The sequence below is a fragment of the Camponotus floridanus genome, unplaced genomic scaffold (assembly GCF_003227725.1).
Source record: "Camponotus floridanus strain SB8 unplaced genomic scaffold, Cflo_v7.5 scaffold119, whole genome shotgun sequence".
Lineage (NCBI taxonomy): Eukaryota > Metazoa > Arthropoda > Insecta > Hymenoptera > Formicidae > Camponotus > Camponotus floridanus.
The window spans coordinates 127,641-148,528 of NW_020229236.1; the positions used below are offsets into that span (position 1 = coordinate 127,641).

The 20,888-nt window shown below is 28.1% G+C and overlaps 1 protein-coding gene across 3 annotated transcripts in view; it reads left to right on the plus strand.

Annotated features, from left to right (window-relative positions):
• The first annotated feature begins 7,900 nt into the window (after nt 1-7,900).
• The window catches only part of LOC105256235 (octopamine receptor Oamb), a 120,286-nt gene continuing 107,298 nt past the window's right edge, over nt 7,901-20,888 (plus strand). For 2 of the 3 annotated variants that reach the window (XM_025415256.1, XM_025415258.1), the window contains exon 1: nt 19,541-20,822. The gene's annotated coding sequence lies outside the window, so the exon portion shown is untranslated. Of the gene's footprint in view, nt 8,056-19,540; nt 20,823-20,888 lie in introns of those variants that run through there. The other variant, XM_025415257.1, reaches the window with a different exon arrangement.

A 20,888-nucleotide genomic window follows, 5' to 3' on the forward strand; every position in this document is an offset into this window, starting at 1 on the left:
TTCGTTAGAAGATTCGGTTCTAATTCATGAGGCAAGTAACGGGTGCTAGTTATCTCGCACGTTAGATGCGTGACTGTCTTTCTGAGCATTTAATTAATGCGTTTAAAATAATTGCACGTTTTTACAGTTTTTAATAATTTACAGACTGCTGCTTGTGTTACGTTATTTTTATTCTTTCGTACATTTATCTATAATTATCTATTAATTATATATTATAAATTATCTATAATTATACTATATAAGAATGAGTATAATTATATGAATAAATATATCGCGTACTTCCATTTTTACATTAAATTCGCTCTTTTCCTTTCATTGTTTTCAAGTACGAAAATATAATTTACCAAGATTTCATAAATTTTGTATATATTATTAGCGAGAACATAATGATAGTAATCGTCGTACAATACTTAGAGAAAATTCCAAATTCATCTCCTATTCATTATCTGAAATTATATTCAGAAGCCAGTACAGTCTTTTTCTTCTTCAAACTTTCGTAATAACATGAAAAAGGCAGTTATTGCCGTCGGACTTATAAATATATACGTATTAGATATTTTCCTTATAAATAAGTTAACGTGTTACGATAGTTAAGTTTCTTTTTTTGTGGATGTGATGTACGTATTTATATCTATATTAGTACATTGGATAAATAATAAATGATGTGATTTATTATTAATGGGATTGGCATAATGTAATGCATTTTGTTTTGACATTAATACTCATATAATTTCCTGGTTTTTATATTGTTTAAAATATTAATTTATGTAAAGGCGTGTTATGGTCAAAGAGACATATATATATTATAAATTAGAATCCCTCCCTTTTAAGCGATAATGCGCATTCTATCTCAAATATATTTTTCGTACCAAAGAAAGCTCTATAGATGTGAATAAATCGTTATTGCGCACGTAGAAGACTAGATAGCACTCGACATAATCAATTATTATGTAACAATTAGAAATAAAATCGTACATTACTGGCCGCGTCTAAAGTAAAAAAAAAAAATGGTCTTTCGTCAACGGTAATATATATACATATACGGTAATATATATATATCTGATTATTATTTGTTGCCGAATTTACTTTTTGATACGATCAGTTTTTGTACTGGATTAGCGAAAGAATAGTATCACTTAAGAGATTCGTAACTCTTCTCTTATGAGCGCCAAATGTTAAACATATTTTATTAAAGTATATTTTATTGTATATATTATATTGCGAACATATTTTTTACCGTATGATTTGTACAAACGAGTGAGCGTTTTTAATCCTTTCGTTGCCATAAATACATATATGTATATAATCATATATGTAATCAGCTGTCTTTATTATAAAATTTTTTGATAATTGATAAATTTTGATCTATAAAAAATCTTATATATCCACGTATATTACTAATCAGGAATTTTGGCAATGGAAGGATTGAGATCAAAATGTAAAAGTTTTAAGATATCATTCGTCTAGAATAAATTTTTGCATCGGAAAAAAATATATTGTTCATTAGGAATATTATTTCAATTCGCGAAATTTTCAACATTGTACATTCTTATCACAAATGCATTAATGTAAACCAATGCACATCAAGTGCATCCAATCGAATGTTTTCGTATTGATTTGTAAGGACGATGTTCCACCGGCGCTCATAGTTTTTGTCCGTTATTAGATTACACTTGAGAGTTTTACTATCGAAAGATTATTCTTAGAAAGTCAAATTGTCCAATGAACACTTTGTAATTAAGATTCACTCTTTCAATTCAATGTCAATCAGTATTTCTCAGAGAGTAAAGCTCTCAAATGAACGTTATTATTAGTTAACACCACTCTTTCAATTCTATACCAACTAAAAGAATTGTCACTATCGACAGTCGCTCTCGGAGGATAAAACTCTCAAGCGTACATTTTTAGTTTTGATTTTATGTTCGTCGCGTGTATCGTACACTGTAACACTGCCAATGTAATATTCCTCCATTTGGTTAATCTTTTACAATTTGCTTCGTCTTCTATTCCCCCGAGACGACGGTCGGGGCTGTTTCCCGCGCCGATCGATCTCTGCGACTGATAATACATGCGAACCATCGATATTCCGCAATCTCTTATCTCTCTCTTTCCAACGAAAATTGCGCACCACTGTTGTTCGCGATCGCGATGGGATCAATGTTATTCATCAAGAAAGAATTTCTCTTTCTCTCAAAAGGCTTAAATGACTATAAAAGTAGAACAATAGATCATATATGTAGCTCATATACGTAGAACAATAGATCATATATGTTCATTTTTCTGATCTTTCATTTATTTGGCGCATTTAGAGAAATTAATGGAATTTCTTTATCGTTTCTTTATCGTCTTTTGCTGAGAGTAAAATTTACTTATTACAATTTGATGACAAATTTGTTATTTAGATTTAATATATAATAATATATGTATTATTATATATTAAATATATAATAATATATAATTAGTAATAATATTAAATATGTAATAATATATGTATTATTATATATTTATTATATACACATATATCTATACATATATATAATAATACATATAAACATATACATATGTCTATGAGACATAAATATATATATATGTAAGGAATGAGATGACTTTCCGCATTAAAAAAAATGAAGATATGTTAAATAAATTCCATACTTCTTTATAGACCATATTTATAGAAGAGAGAAGAAGAGAACACAAAAAAATATATAATAACACTATTACAATTAAATTGAGAAAACATAAATTTGTAAAAATTTGATGCGAATTGGTCGAAGAATCAATCCAATTCTGCACTAATTAATAATTTGCTAAAATTAATGAAGCAAATTAATGAAGAGGTCCCATCGTGATCCATTGATTTCTCCGAATTTCGATTCGAAAGAGGAAAAAAGTAGCTGGAGAGATCTCCTTCCCCGTAAAGAACTCAACCAAGAACATTTATAGCCTTTCTAATAGACGAGGTCTTTAGAAATCCTTTAATCGTAAGACATAGAATTGAAAGGCATGTGATGATGTAAAATATATCCGTTTCGATCAGTAATGAGTCATACGATCATAATCGTTTACGAATCTTAAGCGCCGGTATGTAAGACTCTGACAAAGAATGATACTAGATGTGAGTGCATTAAGTGAAGGTGCGTTTTAGGGTATGACTAAAGTTCGACTTTACAGAATAAGAGGGAAACTATCATCTCTCGGTTTCTCGGTATAGACCAGAAACACAGATGGGCTTATAATAAGAATACTTAATAATCTAATTAGATTAACGATTGTATATTATACATATAGCTTGCAACAATTTTTCTAGGAATACAATCGGAAATATTTATTTTTATTCGAGTGTAAGAGCGTAAGATAATACTATTTGATAAAAGTCTGTGTAAAGGAATAAATGAGATAGAACGATTTAAATTTCTTGACACAAATCTTACGAGCATTTTTGAGAAATAAAATATGAATATTATACAAGGATGAGTGCGTATTTATGTAACGCGTAGATATTATGCAGTGCAAGATTTTAGGTAATCTATTTGCGCATGATATTACTATCATAATTGTCACTATTCGTTAAAAAGAGTAAATTGTTTCAAGTGTCAAAACGATCTCGAATTATTTTCAAAAATTTTTCTCGTGACACTTAATGATTTCTCTTTTATTTCCATTTTTAATAGATAACAGCATTTTTCTCATTTATTGTCAGAAAAAAATTAAATTTTCTATTGTAACATCTAAGCTTTCTTAAATTTTATTTTAAAAAGCTTAATTTTTTGTCCGATAAAATTGTTTACAATGGCCCTTTTCATGTTAATACAAGTTCAGTATTTTTATATAACGACATGAGAGAAATATTGTTTTATTCAAAAAACAACGTAGAGCAAAAGCATTACATTTTTTCGTTTTTAAAATGTACGAAAAGTTGAAGATACTCTTTAGTTTTTTTTTATCAAGTCATTGTAATTTTCTAATTGAATCATTATATTTTTATAGAGAATAAAATATCGCTTTCGTTTGTATTGTATTTTTGTGTCATTGAATTAATTGTTTTTGATGTAAAACATTTTTAGACTGAGAGCAATTCCTCAAGAATTGGATTTCTTCAACAAAGTTCTTAAAATGTTAGGCTATTTTTAGATTTTAAATAGTGTGAATCGTATCTCTTTTTTCGAGGAATCCTCGAAGAAAGATTAGCTTCCATTTTTGTTTCTTTATTTTCTTTAAAATCAGCATGTAACATACCGAGAAACGGAGTATCGCTATTTTTTAATTGAGAGAGATGTAGCACGAACATAGATGCTTAGGACTCGTCACACAAATAGTTTGTGTGCAACACTCTATTAAATTGTAATCAATCATGGATTGTAGACAGCTTTAGATTTTTTTATTAATTGTCTCACGATCAGTGAATTAAACTCGACAAACGATGATTAAATCAATTTTAAATTATCAATAAAATTGATCAAGATTCGTTTCCATGATTTTTTATGTTGCGTACATATATTAGATATATTTTGCATTAATATAAATATTTATTATATATGTATGTATGTATGTATATATATATATATATATATATATATATATATATATTATTTATTTAAATTATATTAAAAGAATGAAAAAAATTTATATCCAAATTTTACAAAATGTTTCAAAATATATATTGCAAAGCAAAATTGTCAGAGAATGAATTCTTTGAATTTAAATGGTTCGAAAAATACTTAGTATATGTATGCTGTCGATATTTAAAATAGAGAGAATTTAATATTTGAATTAAATTTCTGTATTATTAGAAATTAAGCCGAGAAAACGAAATATTGGAAACATCGTGAATGTATTTTAAAAAATCATGCATCGAACAAGAAAAGCGCAAATGATCGCAGCTGTGCATATGCATATACTCTCTTAATATATCTCTTAATTATTTGATCATATATTTCGCTTTATCTAGTCTGTAAAAAAACGATGTGACTGCCTACGAACAGGTAACATTGGTGAGTTTTTGCGAAATGTGACTTGGAATATATCTTTGAATACGACGAATATGCAATTTTTGATTTTTTGGAGGCGATTCTTGAGTAAAATCTTTTAATGAGCATAGAGAAACGAGAGAATTGTGGATATAAATTCCAAGATTTCAACAATAAGAGCGATTGTCGAGAATTCTTCAGGTACGAACTATTCGTAATGAATATGTTCATTCAACGATTTTACTTTCTCTTTATTAATTCACGATAATAAAATTTCTTCTTTTAAACATAGAATTATTCTGAATGAATGTGTATTTAAAATCTTTAGTCTTATAGAATTCCGTAAAAGAGATTTAGAATTAATTTTTTATTAAGCTCAAGAAAAAATCTATTGCTTTGAAGATACTTATATCCCTAAGTAGACAGTAAGTATATTAAAAGTAAAAGATTTTTATTCTCCGAAAGATATTCTCTATATGAAAAAAATATTCGAGTGCATATAGCCTATATAACAAGAAATTATCTGCTCTCGAATTGTATAATTAACAGCTAACTATATGGTTTAATTTTTTTATTATATAATTGCGAGAATAATTTTTCATCAACAATCCATAAGTGAATAAAAATATGATAAATAAAATTGATATTCTCTATATTTTGCAGGATGTCTGGTATTTTTTAATTATAAATCTATTTTTATACTTTTACATAATGTTATGCGTATCAAGTATGATTTTATTGTGGATATACAAATTAAATCTAATTTATTACGCCATCGATTCGCTCGTGAATGATTATGATATCTAAAAATCGATTGTGTAATATGTAAAGGACAGTCACGCTATTGAAAAGTCATAGTAGTCAGAAAATTAGAAATAACGCGAAGTGTCAAAGAGAGCTTTGGGACGAATAACATTTTTTCTCTAGAAGACTTATTTTGACTGAAGCATGGGGAGAAAAATATTTAAAGCAAAGATGTGTGAATAAAAAACGAGAGAATAAATATGTATGCATGTGTGTATATGTATGTAATATCGTGAGCAAGAGACTTCAAATTATGCCCATATTTTTGTGCTAGAAGTTAAAATGCATAGAGAATTACTATGAATGTTGCCGTGAGAGTGAGCGGAAGAGAATGGTACATATTGTATTATATTAAATAAAACAGATATTGTTTAAATAAAATTGATATACATAAATTCGACTATGTACTCTTTATTATTCATTCGTCATTTACATCATCTTCAAAATTGTAAATGCAATATTGTGACAATTTAATTTGTCTGAGTCTTATCAAATACGATATTAATTTATGCGTCTCATTATTATTTATCTGTATTTTATAAAATCCAATATCAATCTATTTTTACATTCCTTTTTAATCATGTAAATTTATTATAATGCAATATTTTTTCTTTCATACGCAGGAATAGAAATTTGAATATTACTAATTTTCCAGACAAAAGCTAATATTTTTTTAATGTAGCAAAATTATTCTCTATACGTTAATACACTAGCGGATCCTGACATCGATAATGGAGGAGGTTTCTGCAAAATTATTTGATTTAATATTTTTGGTTTCAAGCTTTATTTTTCTTTACGTATATATTTTAAGCGGATATATTTAGCAAAATTAATTTCTTTTAATTTGCAAGGAGAGGGGGGGGAGTTAACTCTAACTAATCCCCCCCCAGGATCCGCCAGCACGTTAACATATATTTATTTTATTTTTATAGTTAGAACATACTGTTGTCGTTAATTAATAGTTTAATTTAAAATCATGCATTTATAAAAACTTTAAATAGTATCTACCATATGAATTTATTTATAGATCCAACAAAATATATGATAATTTAGCTACAAATATTTATCTTAAGACAAAGAAACTGTATATTTTACATGTTTATATCATTGTGTGTGTGATGTGATTCATAAAATTTTATTAAATAATACATGTATATATATATGTATATATAAATTTTTCTACAGATCTCTAATAGTATATACATATATATAATAATTTAACTACGAATAATTATCTTTTACAAAAAAGAAACACGCATGCGTTCTGTCACTCTTGACGCTGTCAGTTTCGAATAGTCTCTTCTCAGTTTTCGCGTTATCTGATCAGTAAAATCACATCATCATTGATAGCTTTTTAAATTTAAGATCACATTTACTTGTTGAACTTTCCTTAAACGACATATATGAATTATCTATGGATTTAACAATATAATAATTCCGGATACATTTTCCTTAAGATAAAGAAACACGCATGCGCGTTGCCATTTTCGACGCAGTTCGCGCAGCATCCCGAATCGAACTGCGTCGCTCCGTAGTTTTCACATTATTTAACGTTTAAACTCGCATCATGTGTGCAAACAATACTCGGAAATGCGGAAAAAAGGATTAGGCGTTTATCGGAAGGTATCGATTATCGAGTGCGATAGTTATTCGCTGTGCGTTTTTGATATTCCCGTTTCGTGCGATCAAAACAACTTGGACGCCTGACAGTAGCGTCGCGAGCGGATAGCAGTGCGCATGCGCATCGCCATTTTCACCGCACTCCTCGCGCAGCTCCTCGCCGCGAATCGAAGCGCATCGTCTCCGTAGTTTTCGCATTATCTAACATTTAAGATCGCGTTGTTTGTGTAAAAGATAATCGGAAATGTTGGAAAGAACGTCGAGCGATCACAGGAAGGTCAATTATCGAGTGTAATCATTGTTCGCGCGATCAAAGTAACTCGAATTTGACTTGGCGATCAAGTCGCGAGGCGAGTAGCAGTGCGCATGCGCGACGCCATTTTTCGCGCGGCCTTCTCAGCACGTCGCGGTCCACGTTCCAAGTCCAAGAGAGTGGCGTCCTCGCAGTTTTCACGTTATTTAATATTTAAAATTGCCATTGTGTGCGTAAACGATAATCGGGAGAACCGGATAAAGTGTTGGACGATCGTAGAAAAGTATCAATTATCGAGTGCAGTTATTCCTCGTACTGTTAATATGCACTTTTCGTGTGATCGGAGCGACACAACTTGAACTTGATGACAGTCGACTTGAGGGTGGTTATATGACGAGGTGATATAATTTGGTAAGTGTACTCATTTATTATTTTCGTATAAACATATTTAGAATATCTATTTATATGGTATGTGTCTGTGTGTACGTGTGTCTGTGTATACGTGTGTGTGTACGTATGTTTGTACACGTGTGTGTGTACGTATGTTTTATGCGGTTCTTTTATTTAGTAACACTCACCTAACCTAACATATTTAATATTTCTTAAGATATTCAATTCATTACTTTCATTAATTATATTCTGATTTTCTATAATTATTATATAATTAACATGTATTGAACGGAATTTTTTTTAAAGTTATTCGAATTTTACTTTTTTATTATGTATTATAGTTATTTATTTTATTTCTTTTATTTTATATATTTTTATTATGTATTTATTTTATGTATTTTATTCATAGTCTAAAAACCTTACGTTGCAATAATTAAAATTTTGATATGTATATATATACACACATATATATATATATAATAATTATTATATGTTATCTTTGTTTTTAATATAAATAAATTTGAAGAACAATTAAAATTTTAAATATATTATCTTTGTTCCATTATGCTAATTAATATTTATAGTATTATTATATATATATATATATATATATATATACATATATATATATATATACATATATATATATATATACATATATATATATATTCACATGTATATATATTAATGCTATAAATATTAATTAGCATAATGGAACAAAGATAATATATTTAAAATTTTAATTGTTCTTCAAATTTATTTATTTAAAACAATAATTATGTAATTAATTATAATTATTTCACGTATAAATACGATAAGAAATATTATTAAATATATTTAGACAGAATATAGTATAATTTGGGATATTAATCAATATTTTATTTATTATTAATTTGTTATTTTTACTTACTATTTTCATATGAATGTTTATTGAAGATTTTTATTTATTTACGACGATTAATTTGTCTATATGTTTTTATTATAGTAATATTTAATATTTTCTAATATATTTAATATTTTTTCTTTCTCTGATTGTTATATAATTTGCAATATATTGGATTGAACTTTTCTCTAGAGAAGTATTAAAAAAAAATCTGTTTTTTTATTTTATTATAATTATTAATAATTATATATTTGATTTTATTAATATTTATAATTTGAAGAGAGTGCATTAATTATTAAAAAGCTTTATCATTATTTTATATATTATACTATAATAATGCTGTATAAAATATTAATTAATATCGCAAAAGTAAAAAAACAAATTTATAAAAATTTTAATTTTCTTAAATTTAATTTTTCGAGGCATACACATAATCATGATAATAAATATTATTAGATATGTTTAAGCAAAACTTACAGTACCGGCCAAAAATATACTATCACAAATATAATATCACAAATATAATATCACCTTTATGTTTTTTGAGAATAACTTATCTCAAAGTGAATAACTTAATTTAAAGTGTATAAATTTTTTAAGTATATAGATACTGGACAATAGACTTTCATTCAATAATGGACAGCAACTTAAGAAAAATTAATTAAATATATACACTTTGAATTAAGTTATTCTCAAAAAATATAAAAGTGAGTATATTTTTGGCCGGTACTGTACGTAATTTAAACTGAAAATCAATATTCCACAACTTTATTTTATCTTTAACGAAAGATGAAGCTGCATCCTTCCATAACACCTGCGTTTCCGAGGCAACGAGATCTAGACCTAGTCTCGAGATGTATTGTTATCGGGATTAGCCGCAAAATGCTTCATCGCTGACAGCTATTAAATTCACCTCCTTTGCAAGCACAAGCTGCTGAAGAGCGTGATTTGTTCTGAGATATGCCTGTTTCTCAAGCAAATACGTGACATGTCAACCGTCAAGTTATCGAAAGATCGAAACATAATCCCCTGTGTTTCGATAATTTCCGACGAATCCTTACGCGATATCGCGTGCTACGCCATCCTTTGCGAAACGCCGAGCGATCTTGTCTAATCGCTGATATAAATATACCTTATCCTCCGACAATCTCTCGTGTTACCGTATCGATTAGATTACGGATAGGCATCATTAAAACCGCAGAAGCTCTAATAGAGGTAAGTCGAGCTCACCATCAAGGTAAAAGATGCCAGGATGTTAACGAGACATACAATAACAGATTTACGATAAAGGCAGGGAAAATTAATTACAGATTAATTCGACATCATAATTTTATCTCTTTTATTTTTGATCATGATATATGAATTCAAATTTAAAAAAATCTATAATATGTATTTTTTTAATCAAATTTTTATTACAAAAAATGTAAAAATAGATATGTTTTAAGTAAGATAAAAATGTATAAATATCAATTTTAATAATATTTTATTTACTTACATACTAAAATAAAGACTTTTAAAATTAATTTTAATTGGATTCGATGATATATATATATATATATATATATATATATATATATATTTATTTATTTATTTGATCGAATCCAATTAAAACTAATTTTAAAAGTCCTTATTAAAATTGATTCATATTAATATTTTTCAATTTTTATTTTACTCGAAACATATCTAAAAAAAAATTAAATATCACGATCTCCTTAAAATTAAAAAACCTATTAGAAATTATATATTTATATATTTATAATTATATATTTATAATTATATTATTCATCCAAATATATAATTCATATAAATAATCGAGTAACGAAATAAATAAATCAGATAATACTAAAAGCAACACCAATCACAAAAAAAGCAGGGACTTGTTCAATTTTATTTTATCCCATTGATTCGCGCTTGATCATAAATTGAGTAATCTGTTTTCTAACTTTTGTTCTACTTTTTAACATAAAATTAGTCATTTAACTTTACACCAATAGTAATTAACGATAATTAGTATTTAACCAGAAAATTCTATCAAACATTATAAAATCATTATTTAATTATTAAGTCTATAAACAATGTTCTTATTTGTCTCGTTTTTATTGTGAAGAGTAAAGCTTGCAGCTAGAAAATTTTATAATAAAATATCAGATTTTTAATGAATGATTAATGAGAGCTTGTGTAAATAATCCAGGAAATTAATTACGAGAAAGCGAACGATGTTGAACTGTGAAGACGACGTTTTAACGAAGCGTTTTGATTCAAGATCGCTGGCATCTGCTAGTTCTCAGGACTTGACAAACGGATTCGTAGACGTAATTGTTGCGCAATTTCATATAAATGTCTCAGAACATCCTTACAATGCATTCTCTGTAAATTCTATCTCATATGAAATATATCTGTCTTATTCTTTGTTGTTCATGTCTCTTATTGTGTAACTCATAAAATATAACACTGTATGGTAATTATACAGCATTAATCGAAGCAACTAAAATTTCTTAATTACTTACGTGTATTTCTTAATTACTTACTTAATTGCTTACTATATATATATATATATATATATATATATATATATATTACATGTATATTTCCATAGTAATTAAGAGATTCTCTCGAATATTGCTAAATGATTAGTATAGTGTATATTTCAAATAATATGAAATATTAACAACAATGAATAGAATATGATAAAGTATACATATATTTGTATTATTAATAATGTGTGGAATATGACTCAATTGTCTTCAATTGGATTTGAATTCACACTATCAGGAAAACATGAAAATTGAATTATCGAGATTATTCTACCAGTCATATGACATATTCATACTTTGTCAGTTAAAGGTTAATTGGACCGACAAGTAGAGTAGCCAGTACGAAGGGTACGGTGGCTTTCGGCGACCTAGATTTTAATTGCCAAAGTTATTCAGTTGCATTCGCATTTAATAGCGTATCTTCACGGCCGACGACAGCCGAGTGGCAATGTTATATGATAATATCGGGCAACTTTAATATCTGCCAAGCTCGTCCTCGAGCACGATATTGCATGCTACTATGTGTTTACGTAATATGCTATCGTTTTCGTTGCAGTAAACAGACGAGTGCCACACGCACGCGTAAACTTACGAAATATATCTAGTAACATACGATTTTCGCGTTACTAATGTTCGTTACTTAATTAGAAATGTTAATTAATAGAGTAATGATTCTGCTTACTTCCTGTTAATCATAAATTTTCGAGCATTAAAACGTAAAATTTTCGTTAAAATATCGCTGAATATTTTCTATTTTAATTTTTACATTTTAACTCTCTTTACATACATCAATTTTTTATATATTAAAAATTAAGTCTATGATTTAAAGAACATTTAAATAGACATTTCTTACTGAAATAAGATTATTTAATCTTTTTCTTACTTGGGATTCTGTGATATTTTAAATATTTTGTAAATTAAAAATCTTTATCACACTCAAAAAGTATATTATAGTTTAAATATAGTTAGTTCAAATTTAAGCTATTATTAAAAAGAAATGGCTTTTTAAAAAGACAATTTTTGAATATCATAAATTTCAATGAGATATGAATTTAGACTGTTGCAGAATATCGATTTTAGCGACAGTTTCAAAAGTGAATTTACAGCACTTTGAAAATAGATGACATATGTAGTATTAACTATCTAAGTAAAATATGTCATTATATGCCTAATGCACTTAAAAAATGCAAGTTAAATTATATATATGTATTTAGTTATGTATAAAACATATAATAACGATATTTATTTATGCACATATTTATATATATATATTTAAAAATAATATATATAGAAAGAAATATTGGCTTTCTCGAAATGAGTCCTTCATTTCTTTCGAATACAGCTTAAACTAGAAATATATTTAAACTATAATGTATCTTTGGGTGGTAAAACTTTTAGACAAAATATTTAACTGAAAAAATATATTCATGCATATATTAAATCTGCTGATTTCTCATATTGAAGACTATAGAAACGTGAGAGATAAATTGAAAATTTTTGTCTAACATATACGCGCGCGATAAATGGATAAATCAAATCTTCTACGAGAAATTTACGTTCATACTTCTACAAGAAAGAAGTGCTTTCGTTCGGCCGGCATAAAGAAAAATGAGATCCGTCAATCCTTTATCAACATGATGAGAAAGGAAAATCTCTACATCAATATGGTATTATTAATCAGCATAAATGAACTCTTTCGTGTGCAAAAAGAATTATTTATTATATAAGATAATAAAACTTAATTCTATAAATAATAAATAAAACTAAATTCTAAGAATTTTTCCCCCACATTATCGTTTTAAAAATAAAAAAAGAATACGTGTAAAAAGCATATCGTACTTTGTATATCGCACATTATAAAAATTACAGAACAGCACAAGTATGATTTTCACAATTCAAAATCGTTAAATTATTAAGCATTGTTGAAAGCACAAGAATTTGATTCCCGCTCCAGTCACTTGGTTCAATATGTTTCTCACTCATATGCCATTTTAGAAATTTTACCTACGAATTTTATATTTTTTTAAAGAAAAAATTCTTATATAAAAGGAGGAATAGAAACTTTATGCAGAATTTTTGTGCTACATGATTGTATCGGATTTTTTTCATCGCAACTCATAAAGAATTTATATTGAGTTTTACTTCTCGTTCATTGTAAGAATTCTTTCGCAATGAGAAGGCAAAACTCCAACGTAGTCAATTGGACGTGCACGTGAATATAATTTTGGTCGACGAAAGGTAGAAATAGACCGCATTAATCGATGCGGGTGACCATTACGGTTGGCCGCGGAATTCTCATTCGCGATATTTTCCATGGTAAACGCAGAGAAACGAATGCGAAGGAGGAAATAAAAAGAGAGCAAATTGCGCTCGTTCGTCTCCTCGCGTTAAACTCGAATCGTTTGTCAGAATTCGATACGATCGTCGCGCCTGTAAGGTCGAAAAGGAAAAAGAAAATCAACGAAATGAAAACGCACGTTCGTTAACTGCCGTGTATCGCTTGCGACATTGATCGTAAAATAATTTTGTGTAAAACCAAAAATATGAGAGAAATAGTCGATATTAAGCTAACAATTTGTATCAATTAAACTCATTGTTATTGCTGATAGTTAAGATATAATTTTTTTTTTTATAGACACGAATCTCTAAATTTTTCACCAGGCAGATTTTATTTTCAGATATAAATTATATTTTAATATTCTTGAAATTTAAATATTATTTTTAATTTAAATTAGATGATAGAGAGAAAGTTCCTTGAAAATAATGGAATAATTTTATTATTATTTTCTTAATAGAAGAGTTTGTAATAATAATGAATATCAAGAAAAAATATCGTTTGTTTTTAATTGAAAGATTTATATTATGATCAATAGTGATATAAAAAAAATGATAACTATTCGCGATTATTCTAGTGTTAATGAAATATTATGATAAAATATAGAAGTCTCGATTGTTAGTTTAAGAGAATGAATGGATGGTTTTATAATTTATATTCTATTTTAATGATTTTTATCGACAAAAATATTTTCTCTAATATAAATATTTGCAATTAAAATATCTTTATATAATATATCAATAGAGTATAAAGAAAATTAATTAATCGAAATCAAAGTCAACATTTTTACATCACAAGAGAAGAAAATATCTTTAAAATGTGAAAAACTAGCTAAGTTAAACTCGACCGCAAAATTGATAAAAACTGTACTATGAGCAGCTCGCTCGTTTGAAAAACGGATGAAACGATGTAACTTTTGATGCCGTGTTACAAAAAATCAAAGAGACGAAGAGGCAGGTGGGAAACAAGAAAAAGGATGTCTGCGCAAGTAAATGTACATGTATCATGATGGTGCATTTCACGATGTGTTTAACGCACGCGTATCGATTTCTCTGGATCGTAAAATTTTACAACTTCATTATTCGCATCATTCGTCTACATTATGAAATAATGCTGGAAAGATAAAACTGATAAACATCGTTAACTTTATATTCGTTACAGGAAATTCTGTCAAAGATCTTTAATGATGATATAATGTTGCATTAAACTCTCCTATGTAAACAAAATTTTATTCTTTTTAATGTCTTATTATTTATATCGATAATTTTTAATTTGTATGTATTATATATTATTTGAATTAATGAATTCAAAAAATATTTTTATTAATTTAAATGAAATAAATTCAGATAAGTCACGTCTTAAGCAGCGTCTACAATGAGATTTTAAGGAGACTTAAGGCGTAAGACTTAAGTCTCCTTAAAATCTCCTTGTAAAGGACGCATTAAATAATTAAATTTTAAATTAATTAAGAAATTATAAATTTTATATGAAATTAAAGTGACTGATAGACATCTTCAAAATTTAGTATCAGTAGTAAATAATTCTAATAATTCGAAGAACTGTAGTATTGCTAAACCTGGCACCGTGATATTAAATTGTGCGAATATCGCATGAATGTTTCGTATACGTCCTTTTGTTTAAAATCGAACAATATGCGCAAACTGCGCAAACTTTATGTATACACTGAAAGCATTTCCATCGCAAAAATCGGTAAAATCCGATATACCAGTACGTATCTACACGCATCGCTTGTGCTTTTCGAGTTGGAATATAAACTCATTGTTTCTGATAGAAAGGTGCTACAAATAGAATAAATTTTTATAACAATGACATATATATATATATATATATATATATATATATACATATATGTCGGTTAGCACGCTTTAATTATTTCGTAGAAATTACACTTGAGGAATGAGCCAATATTATCGGTTTTTTCTCTCTTTCTCAATTCTTTCTTTGCTTTTTTATAATAATCATAAGTAATAGTTTTATTTCATTATATCATTAATTAAATATCGCGATTATATAAAAAATTTTATTTACAGTTCTATGTATATTTTTATTTTAATTAATATTTAATATTTTCATCTATAATATAACACATATAAAATATATCTTATTTTTATAAGTTTAAAATAGATTCTCAAATATTTAAAACAATAAATTTCTTTAATAATTATATAAATAGTAATATAGTACAAAATAAAATTAAGTCATAAGATGAGTATGGAAAAATGATTTTTATTAGATTTATTAATAAAAAGGATAGTTCTCTCCAAATTGATAAGTATTTGTCGAGTTTTATATTGTTCAGAATTAATGGTGATTCCCATTGACGTCAATACGGCAGACTAGTAGTTCAAACAAAAGACCAATTTCCTGATACGCCCGATTTTCAAATTGATCTCACTTTATGCGCATCGAAACGTGCCGTTTTCAATATCACGCAAACTGTGACCTATAACGCAAGAACGATGTCGACCTGGACATGTACGGGTTCCATTGCGGTTCGCTTAGAACAAGTCACCGTAAGCCGAAATAATGGTCCTGTGAGATCATCGTGAATCAGGGAAGCACTCGGCTACCTTGCATTTTGGGATAATCCTGCTTGTTAAACTGTAGCAATCAATTCTGCCGTGGTAGTCGTACTACCAATGGAGACACATATATATATATATATATATATATATATATATATATATATATATATCTTTGGTTGACTACAAAGATAACACGTGGACGTAACTGTTATTTAATTTAAATTTACAATTCTATCTGTTCCATATCATATTTACGAGACTTTGCATATTTAAAAAATATATAAAAGCATATAATATTTAAAAGCACATTTTAAATTTTGTTGTTGTTGCTTTTTATGCCAAAAATGAAATACTCATCTGTATTAAAATACGCATCTATATTAATATAGCTTAGAAATACACATTCTTAAAGTTAATTAACATTAATATGCATTGTAGCACAAAACCATGAATTTTCGTAATCTGTGATATTATCATCACGAACATATTTCTCTAATGTTATGAAATTTAATTGAAACATAACGCACTTTCATCGATTTCATCGATTATCGATTATATTATATTATTTATCAAAGTTGTACTCGTGACGAGCATCAAACAAATCAAATAATATTTAATTGATATATAAATGCGTCAATACTGATGAACGATTGATATGCGTTCAATAATTAATTAATAGAAACGTCAATGATCACTTATTTGCACACGTGTTACTATTGACGTACTGCATAACATAGTAATATGTTTTAATGATATGTAAGAGATAAATACTAATCGATGAATATATTAATATTCCAACAAATATCATTGATTATATATCATTGATTACATGTTATTATTAATTTTTTGCATTTAAAATTATTTGCAATCTAGTATTAATAACTTAATACTACTATTTAAAAATTAAGAAAACATGATATATCAAAAGCAGTATTATTTAAACTCCAAAAATATTATTTTTTTAAATATAATGATGTTTTTAAATTTGTATTATATTTATTTACACATATTTATGTCGTATAATATGTATTATAACATTATGTTATTCTGATATGTAATTTTTACAGATTCTTTCTCGATTATTAAATCTTGAATTTAAGACTATTTTATTAGATTATACAGGTCTACCAAATGTGGAAACCCTAAATATTCGGAAAATATACGTTTTACGAAAGTGTTTCCAACAAAAGTTTAGGTTTAAGAAGATCTATATACTGATTCTATCAGTTTGACCTTGGATGGCGTCGTCAAGGTCAGGTCAAGGTCACATTGACTTTTTTAAATGCACCTACATTTGATTCTATTCTTATAGCTTAATTCAAGGCTTTCCAAACACTATTTAATGTTCATTTTTTTATATTTGCGAGTTATGAGGTTGAAATAATTTCTTAATTTTACATAAACATAAAATATCTAGTAACCATTCATTTTCGATTTCTTACTTCATACTTTTATGTACAAATTATGAGAGGAATCATTGGTGTAAAGAAAACCATAGTTGTTCTAAGAAAAAATATGTAATTTGCAATTAACAATTCCATATTTTTTCTTAAAAACAACTGTATGTTTTCTTTACACCAATTGATTCCTTTCATTATTTTGTACATAAAAGTATGAAGGTAAGATAATCGAAAAATGAATGGTTTACTAGATATTTTATGGTTTATGTAAAATTAAGAAATTATTTCAACCCTCATAACTCGCAAAGTACTTAATTAAATTATTTGCATCTAGTATTAATAACTTAATACTACTATTTAAAAATTAAGAAACATGATATATCAAAAGCAGTATTATTTAAACTCCAAAAATATTATTTTTTTAAATATAATGATGTTTTTAAATTTGTATTATATTTATTTACACATATTTATGTCGTATAATATGTATTATAACATTATGTTATTCTGATATGTAAATTTTATACAGAGATTCTTTCTCGATTATGTAAATCTTGAATTTTTAAGACTATGTCTTATTAGGATTATATAAGACATGCATTTTTAAAACAGTATTCTCTCGCAAATTTAGACGCAACTTTAAACCAAAGAAAATTTTTTATACATCACATGTTTTTATGTAACTTTTAGATTTACAAGATAAAACATCTTACTAATTAAGTAACTCTACTTCATACTTTAAATTAAATTTTTAAAGCGGATAAGCTCTCTCTTAATAGTTACTGAAGGGGAAGATATAGTTATCTATTTATAATTCTGGAGCTTAATTAGCCGATATGTTTTGCATTCTTATAACGATATCTAAATATATGTACATCAAATTTGCATCTTTAATAGCAACTTTTTCTATCTGTTTTATGTGGCCTTCCACTCTCTCTTTTTTATTTACAACATAAACAATGTTCTCTTTCTTTCTCTTTTTGAACAAGGTGTTATTGAGTTACATGCAATTGTATACAACGAAATAACAATGAAAACAGATCGATTGAATTTTCAAAAATAAATTTATTCTGTTCTATTCTTTATTCTTTTTCTTTATTCTTTTTCTTTATTCTTTTTTCTTTTTTTTTATTCTTTCTTTATTCTTATTCCTTTATTCTTTTTCTTTATTCTTTTTTCTTTATTCTTTTTCTTTATTTCTTCTTTCTTCTTATTCCTTTTGTTTTTTTATTTTTTTTTCTTAAGGGTAGTTTGTAATTAGTTTTAGTGAACCATTCGATATATATTCTTCAAATACGCGACATTTACAGGTTTTGCTAATAAGGATTACAAATTTTGTTAATTTTCATATTCTTATAAATAAAAATATATTTTTACAATATAAAAAACGAATCTCTCTGTTTAAAATTATGTTAATTAATCTCAAAAACATTGAATGCATTTTTTATTTTATTACATTCTTAATTCCGCTTCTGTAAGTTTACTTCGAAAAATAACCTTTTTACATATCACGGGGGAGATTTTCTGCAATTTTTTTTTAAATCACAATCCGTATTAAATGGTCGTGAATTAGATTGGGCGGAAATGTCGGTTAATCCATCATATATATCAAACGACGAACTTATCCCGGCACGCGGGACGGCTCTATCATAGTAACATATCGGCAATTTATTATGATAGAGAAACGAGAGATTCATTGACAGTAAATTCCGTCAATGGGAGAGATGCTCGCGTATAGAACACGACCTATCCCGCCGCCGATAAAACCTCTTGACAGTGGCGGCCGAAAGCAGTCCGACGCCGGCCGTCGTTGCGAACGGATATGTCGTCGCCGTTGTTCTCCGTCATCGTCTTCCGTTCACCACGAAGACAAATGTTCGAATCGCGAGCAATAGCGCGATCGTTGCGAACGTAAATTTTCCCAACGATCGCTTGACAGCGTTTACTCGACGCGTCTCTTTAACGCGTTAATGACATTAATCATAACGTGAGAACGGTGTTAATGATGATCGACAGTGAGCGTGATTTTCAATGATCTATCGTTAAACTTAAAGTATGATGTTTCGAAAAAACAATTTTCAATCTGACGTGCTACGCGCGTACGATTCACGTGTAATTTGACAGCTACCGTGTGCGAACGTTTCTTTCTGCTTGTCTGCGAATATCTGATTTCGAACTACTGACGATTCTCCAAACGCGCAATTGAAAAGCTCGACAGCGATCGAGATCGACAGCGCGAGATATAATTTGACGGGAATTCTATCCTTATCTGTTAAACGACTGCGATTTTGTTAAAAGTCAATGAATAACAATCAGAAGTCGTCATAATACGCACATTCTCGAGACAGTTCGTGATCCCTATTGTATTTTATTATTTATTTTTCCGACATCGCTTATCGCAGCTTTGTGAGTGATAATCTGAAGGCTTTTGACTTGCGTATTTCACTGAATGTATGCACGCAATAAACACGACGGTCGTTTATCTCGAGTGCGTTAATGTATTTCGCGTAGCACGTTACACAACATTTGCGGTGACAGTAACGCACGGGAAAAGATAACGATCGATATGCATACATCGATCGCCGCGATCGACCTTGTCGGATTGTGTAACCAGCCTGGATTAGATTGAGTGTTTATTCATGTTGAATTTCCATAAAGATACATCCAAATTCTGTAAAATCGAACTCTAAAACTTTACGATAATTCTCCAAGAGAGCAAAATTACACTGTGGGTGCTCGCGAAAAATGGCGGTGTCCACTTATTCGACGATGACTGCCGATAGTATTGCGCATAAGATAGCGATTTTACGAACGATTTAAATTCATCGATGATTCTCTCATCGTCGAAAAATGTCGCGGGTGAAGACTGCTGGCTAGGTGGACCTGAAATTCGTTTGGAAAGTGCGTCTGAGGAAATCAATTTAGCGACATTATTAGCAAAGAATTGACGGTAACGGGCTATCGTCGTCGGCCATTGAGAAACCTCGAAACGAGGTGCTTCGGAGAAGTTGAAAGAAGCTGCACTAATTAATTGTGATCTTGGTCCAGTCATTACGTAGAGATTCGCAGACCAGCCAATATCGCCGAGAGGTAAATTCGAATTTCCATTGGTTTCGTTAGAGTGCGTTTTGAAGTAATATACGACTGCATCTGAGA